Raw genomic sequence first — 7,419 nt, forward strand, 5'->3', positions numbered from 1 at the left:
CTCACTGCAACCTCTGCCTTCCAGGTTCAAGCGATTCTCCTGTGTCAGCCTCCTGAGTAGCTGGGATTACAGACATGTGCCACCATGCCCGGCTAATTTTGTACTTTTAGTAGAGACAGGGTTTCTCCATGTTGGTCGGGATGGTCTTGAACTCCCAACCTCAGGTGATCCACCTGCCTCGGCCTTCGAAAGTGCTGGGATTACAGGCATGAGCCACTACACCCGGTCTATTTATTTTAATTTAATTTAATTTTGTTGAGATGGAATCTCACTATGTTGCCCACACTAGTCTTGAACTCCTGAGCTCAAAGGATCCTCCTACCTCAACCTCTCAAGTATCTGGGATTACAGGCACATGACACCGTGCCTGACTTTGCATGTGTTTTTACATAAATTGAATCATATTGTATATATTGATCTGTAACTTGTTTCACTTAACAGTAGTTCCTGGAGATTTTCCCATGTCAATACACATTAGTGCTTTCTTGAATAGTATGTTCATATGAACTGGAGTGGTCAAGATCATAGGTATAGCATTTTCTCTTCATGATCAGTCACAAATACTGACTGAGTGTTATGTGCCAAGCTGTGTTCCAGAATCTGGGAATATACAGTGAACAAAACTTTTATTTTTGAGATAGAAAGGGATAGTGAGATGCTTCTTGATGAAACTGAGCTCAGTTTCAGCTTTAGTTTGTTTTTCCTTTCCTAGAGTGCAAATATACAATCACATCTCTTTTTCTCTTGGTATAAAATCACAGTCAATAAAAATTGAGCTAAATACCTGGTGTGCCACCAGATCAACAGAACAATACCACTGATATAGAAATAGATGTTCTGAATGGATAAACAAACTATGGCACATATACACAAGGGAATATTATTCAGTCTTAAAATGGAGGGAAATTCTGACACATGCTACAACATGGATGAACCTTGAGGACATAATGCTAAGTGAAATAAACCAATCACAAAAAGTTAAATACTGTGTGATTCTACTTATGAGGCATCTATAGAAATCAAATTCATACAAACAGAAAATGGGATTATGGTTGGCAGGGCTAGGGGAGGGAAAATGTTTAGTTGTTTAATGGGTATAGAGTTTCAGTTTTTCGAGATGAAAAGGTTCTGGAGATTGGTTGCACAACAATGTGAATATACTTAGCAAAACTGAGCTACACACTTAAAAATGGTGAGGATGGCAAATTTTACATTGTATATTTTACCACAATTAAAACAAAAACGGAAAAAGATTCTCATACAGACTCCTTTGTAGAGGGCTTTGTCTTACACTTTGAATAGGTGGTTCAGTCTGCTTTCAGCTGGATGAATACTTAGTAGTGGGATTGCAGGATTGAATGGTAATTCCATTTTTAGTTTTTTTGAGGAACCTCCACTACTGTTTTCCATAACATAAGGAATTACATTTCTATCAACAGTGTACGAGGGTCCCCTTTCTCTGATCCTGGCCAGTATTTGTTATTTTTTGTCTTCTTTATAATAACCATTTTAACTGGAGCGAGATGATATCTCATTGTGGTTTTGATTTGCATTTTACTGATGATTAGTGATGTTGAGCATATTTTCATATGCATGTTGGCTGTTTGTATGTATCCTTTTGAGAAATGTTGATTCATGTCCTTTGCCCACTCTTCAACAGGCTTATTTGTTTTGTTTTTACTTTTGAGTTGTTTGAGTTCTTTTTATGTTCTGGATATTAGTACCGTGTCAAATAAATAGTTTGCAAATATTTTCTCCAACTCAACAGATTGTCACTTCATTTTGTTGATTGTTTCCTTCACTGTGCAGAAACTTTTTAGTTTAATATGGTCTCATTTGTATATTTTTGTTTCTCTTTTTTCTTTTTAACCAACCAATAAGAAGCACTGAATCATTTGTGTACTTTTGTTTTTGTTGTCTGTGCTTATGAGGTCTTAACTGCAAAATCTTTGCCTTGATCAATGTCCTGAAGTGTTTCCCTTATATTTCCTTCTAGTATTTTTATAGTTGAAGTCTTCCATTTAAGTTTTTAATGAATCTTGAGTTGACTTTTGTATATGGTGAGAGATAGGAGTTCAGTTTCATTCTTCTGCATATAAATATCCAGTTTTCCCAGCATGATTTATTGAAGAGGGTATCCTGTAACCAATGTATGTTCTTGACGCCTTTGTCAAAATTCAGTTGGCTGTAAAAATGTGGAATTACTTCTGTGTTCTCTATTTGTTCCATTGGTCTATGTGTCTTTTTATACCAATAGCATGCTGTTTTGGTTACTATAGCTATAAGAATACTTTTGTACAGTTTCTAAAGTTCCTCTTATTATTGATTTCTAGTTTTATTTTATCTGTGATCTGAGAAGATACATGATGTGATTTTGATTTTTTAAAATTAGTTGAGATGTGTTTTGTGTTTTACCATATAGTCTGTTCTGGAGAATGTCCCACATGCTGATAAAAATGTGTATTCTGGAGCTGTTGGATGAGATGTTCTGTCAATATCTATTAGATCCATTTGGTCTAAAGTACAGTTTAAGTGTAATTTAACTTTTCTGTTTAGATAATCTGTCTAATGCTCACAGTGGGGTGTTGAAGTCCCCAACCATTACTGTGTTGGAGTCTATTTGTCCCTTTTGATCAAATAATATGTGCTTTATATATTGGGGTGCATGCTTTGTTGGGTGCATATATGTGTAGAATTGTTATACTTTCTTGCTGAATTGATTGCTTATATAATTATAATTATATAATGACCTTTTTGTCTCTTTTAACTTTTTTTTAACTTAAAGTTTGTTACATCTGATATAAGTATAGTTATTTATGCTTGCGTTTGGTTTCTGTTTGCATGGAATATCTTTTTCCACTCCTTTACTTTCAGTCTATATCTGTCTTTATAGGTGAGATGAATTTCTTACAGGTAGGATATAGTTGTGTCTTTTTTTTAATTAACAAAATTTTTTTTATAGAGATGGGGTCTCGCTATGTTGATCAGGCTGGTCTTGAACTCCTGGCCTCAAGTGATCCTCCCATTTGGACCTCCCAAAGTGCTAGGATTACAGGTGCAAGCCACCACGCCCAGCCAGGGTCATTGTTTTTTTCCAATCCATTCAGCCAATCTACATGTTTTAAGTGGAAAATTTAATCCATTTACTTTCACGGTTATTATTGATCTGGGAGCATTTATTCTTGTCATTTTATTAATTGATGTCTGCTTGTTTTGCATATCCTTAGTTCTTTTCTTTGTCTCTTATTGTTTATCATTGTGGTTTGGTGGTATTCTGTAGTGGTAACATTTAAGCACTTTCACTTTCTTATTTGTATGTTTGCCCTATTAGTGGGTTTTATACTTTTGTGTATTTTCATGATGGTAGATACTGTCTTTTTGCTTCTGTGTGCATGACTTGCTTAAACATTTCTTATAGGGCTCATTTAGTGGTGATGAATTTCTTCAGCTTTTGCTTATCTGGGAAAGACTTCACTTCTCATTTATTTATGAAAGATAACATTGCTAGGAATAGTATCCTTGGATGGCAATGCTTTTTTTTTTTTTTTTTGGTATTTTAAATATATCAGTTCATTCTCTCCTGGCTTGTAAAGTTTCTGTTGAGAAATTTGCTGTTAGTCTGATGGGGGTTCTGGTGTAAATCACTGGACATTTTTCTTTTGCTGTTTTTAGAATTTAGAATTCTCTCAGTTTGACTATAATGTGCTCTGGGAAAGATCTTTTTTGAATTGTATCTTTTTGGCAATCTCTGATCTTCCTGTTTCCAGATGTCTAAATCTCTTGCTAGACCTGGGAAGTTTTCAGCTATTATTTCATTAAATAGGTGTTCCATTCCTTTTGTTTCCTCTTCACTTTTCAGAGCACCAAAATTTTGAATATTTGGCTTCTTTATGGTGCCTTATATATCATGTAGACTTTGTTTATTCTTCTAAATTATTTTTTCTTTATTTTTGTCTGTGTCAGGAAAAATCTTCATTTCTTCTCTACTTTTACACCGCGACAATCAGCACAGAGGACTTCTGTGACAAATATGTGTGTGGGAGTTTTCCCCACACATCAAGCAGCAGACACCAGGTAGGTGTCTTCCAACTCAGTTCTGACACTATCTACCTGAAGATAGTGCTAGATCACACAAGTTGGGGACTCATTCCCCAAGACTACACCTGCCTCCTTCGGATGGAAATTCTAACTGACTGTCTTCAAGTTGGGGTTCCCATGACCTCCTCTTTGGATTTGATTAATTTGCTGGAGTGGCTCACAGAACTTAGGGAAACACATTTGCTGGTTAATTACAGAGGACACTTTAAAGGATATAGATGAAGAGATGCACAGGGCTAGGTATGGGGGAAGGCGTGCTCGGCTTCCATGCCCTCCCTGGGCATATTACCCTTTAGAACCTCTATGTGTTCAGCTATCCAGGAGCTCACCAAACCTTGTCCTCTTGAGTTTTTATGGAAGCTTCATGATGTCAGAATTTCTTCTCCCAGGGCATAGGGTGTGGCCCTCTCTGGGAAGGGTCTTAAGGCCCACAATCAGAAAGGAGTAGAAAGATTAGAATCCTGCATTGGAGAAGAAAGGCAGGAGAGAGATTCTATTTCCTCAGACCTTCCCCTGAGGCCTAACACACCTGACATTATAACAAAAGACTCAAAGAAAGGATATGGGAGTTATTAAGAAGGAACCATGGGTAAAACTCTATAAATATCCATGGTTCATATATATATAATATAAAATGGTTCCTTGTTATATATATGTATATAAATCATATATATAAATCATATGCATATATATGTATTTAAAATCATTACACCACATTGACTGTGTTATTTCATCACACTTGTTTTCAAGTTCTCAAATTCTTTCTGCTTGATTGAGTCTATTGTTGAAGCTTTCTAATATATTTTGTATTTCATTCAGAGAATTCTTTAATTCTAGAATTTCTTTTGGTTCTTTTTTAATGATATTTACATCTTTGGTCAATTTTTCATTTGTTTCTTGAATTTTCTGATTTCTTTGTATTGTATTTACAAGTTCTCTTGTATCTCACAGAGCTTTTTAAATGAAACCTTTTTAAAATTAAAAAGAAATTTTTTTGAGATGAGGTTTCACTCTCTTGCCCAGGCTGGATTCCAGTGGTACAATCATAGCTCAATGGCAGATTGAACTCCTGAACTCCTGAGGTCGCGAGTAGCTAAGATTATAGGAATGAGCCACCACACCTGGTTGAACTTCTTTAATGTCATTAGTTTGAATTCTGTTTCATCGATTTTATGAATTTCTTCACTGAAATATATTGCTGGAGAATTATTATGTTCCTTAGGAGGTATAATTTTTCCTTGCTTTTTCATGTTTCTTGTGTCCTTACATTGAGATCTGTGCATCTGGCATAACCATTGCTTCTTCCAGTCTTTTGAACTTGCTTGCACAGGGGAAGATTGTATTCTGAAGATGTTTGTTTGGTGGTGTTTAGGTTGGGCACTTTGGCTTTGATTCTGGGTGTGTGCAGTAGTATAGTCTCGGTATAATTTCTTCAGCTGTAAACAGTGTCAGTAGTGTCTGAGATTTGCTCAGTGGCTTCAGGTGTGATTGTTAGTGGAGGCTGTGGGGAGGTTTTGCTGGGGATGGGGACATAAGGTGGGCCAGTCCTTGGGCCCCAGTGGTGATAGCAGTGAGCTGAATGTGCCAGTCCTTGGGCCCCTGGGTGGCATATGCTGGCACTGATGTTAGTGGGCCAGGTGAGCTGATTCTTGGGCTTGCAGGTGACTTTCTTGGGTGCTGGCAGTGGCAGTGGTGGGATGGGCAGGTTGGTGTGTCCCTGAGCCCTTGGACAGTGGGTGTGGTGAGTCACGACAGTAGCAGTGAGGAGACAATCCTCTGGTTCCCGAGTGATCCATGATGGTGTTGGAAGTGGCTGTGATGGGCTAGGTGGGTCACTCCCCAGGCCTGCAGGTGGTGTGTGTGGGTGTCAGCTCTGGTGGGTGGTGGCAGGTTGGGTGAGCCCATTCTCAGGCTTCTGGGAGGAGTGCTCAGGTGCCAACTGTGGTGGTTGGGGCAGGTGATCCCTAGGCCCCTGGATGGTGTGCTCCAGCACTGGGTGGGATGGAGTTGGGGAGGGTGGGCTTCTCCTCAGGCCCCTCATGGTGCATGTGGCCACTGGCTGTGGTAGGAGGGGTGAGGTGATCCCCAGGCCCCGGTGGAATGCTTGAGTTGGGGTGGCAGTGGCTGCATTGTGGCCCTGCTGCTGGGGAGGGCAGAGTTGTTTCAGTGGCAGAAGCTGTAAACAGGCAGCAGGGGAAAGCTAGCTTGGTTCCAGATTGTGGCTTTAAATGAGGCTGCCTTTCCTCAGGGCACTTTTAAATGTGTGGTGACCTCAATATGGAGCATGGTGGGGTCAGTGCCAATGGCTCATGGTTTGGCCCGGTAGGCAGCAGCAAACAGTGGAGGTGGACTGTGGGCAGGGGATATCAGTGGGACTCCAGGGATATGGAGATGTGGGACTGTTGGTCCCCAGGACAGGTTACAATCTGGTGGGGGCTGGGCTGTAAAAATGGCACCTTGCTGTAGCTGCTTAGAAGTCATAGTGTGTGTGGGACTCAGTGTGAGCTCCGTCTCCGGAGCAATGCCATCACATGGTCTCTAGGTAGCTCCCTGTTAGTCTCAGGGCCCACTGGAGTCCAGACGCTTTTTTCCTGTGGCTACATTGTATATTATTTGTCCATTAATCAGTTGATGGATATTTGTGTTGTTTCTACTTTTTGACAATTATGAATAATGCTGGTATGAACATTTGTATACAAGTTTTTGTATAGACATGTTTTCATTTCTTTTGGGGCAACACCTAGGAGTGGAATTTCTGGGTCATATGATAACTCTTGTGTTTGGCCTTTTGAGGAACTGCCAGAGTTTGTTTCAAAGCAATGGTATCATTTTACATTATCACCAGCAATCCATGATAGTTCCAGTTTCTCTCTATTTTTGTATTGTCTGATTTTTTTGTTATAGCCATCCTAGCTGGTATGAAGAATACATGGCTTTGCATTTCCCTTATGACTAATGATTTTGAGCATCTTTTCATGGGTTTGTGTGACATTTGTTCTTTGGAGAACTATTTAGATCCTTTGTGTGGCACTTATTTTTGATCCAGTGCTTCAGATTGTCTCTCAGAAAATGTGCACATCCACACAAAAGTTAGTATACCGTTTCTAAGGGTTCATGACCCTCCCAGTATTTGCAAGGGCCTGAGGCTTCTCACAGAGAACTTGCTATGTGGCAGATGTTTTTCAGGGCATTTTATATGCTTGGTCTCACCCATAATTATTATGTACCAGATTTGTGTGATGATCAGATATTCAGGAAAATGATTGGCCGACCCTCAAACACTACACTGCTTCAGGGATTGGTATTAGCACAAGTGTCGTG

Source organism: Rhinopithecus roxellana, chromosome 16, assembly GCF_007565055.1.
Source record: "Rhinopithecus roxellana isolate Shanxi Qingling chromosome 16, ASM756505v1, whole genome shotgun sequence".
Classification (NCBI taxonomy): Eukaryota; Metazoa; Chordata; class Mammalia; order Primates; family Cercopithecidae; genus Rhinopithecus; species Rhinopithecus roxellana.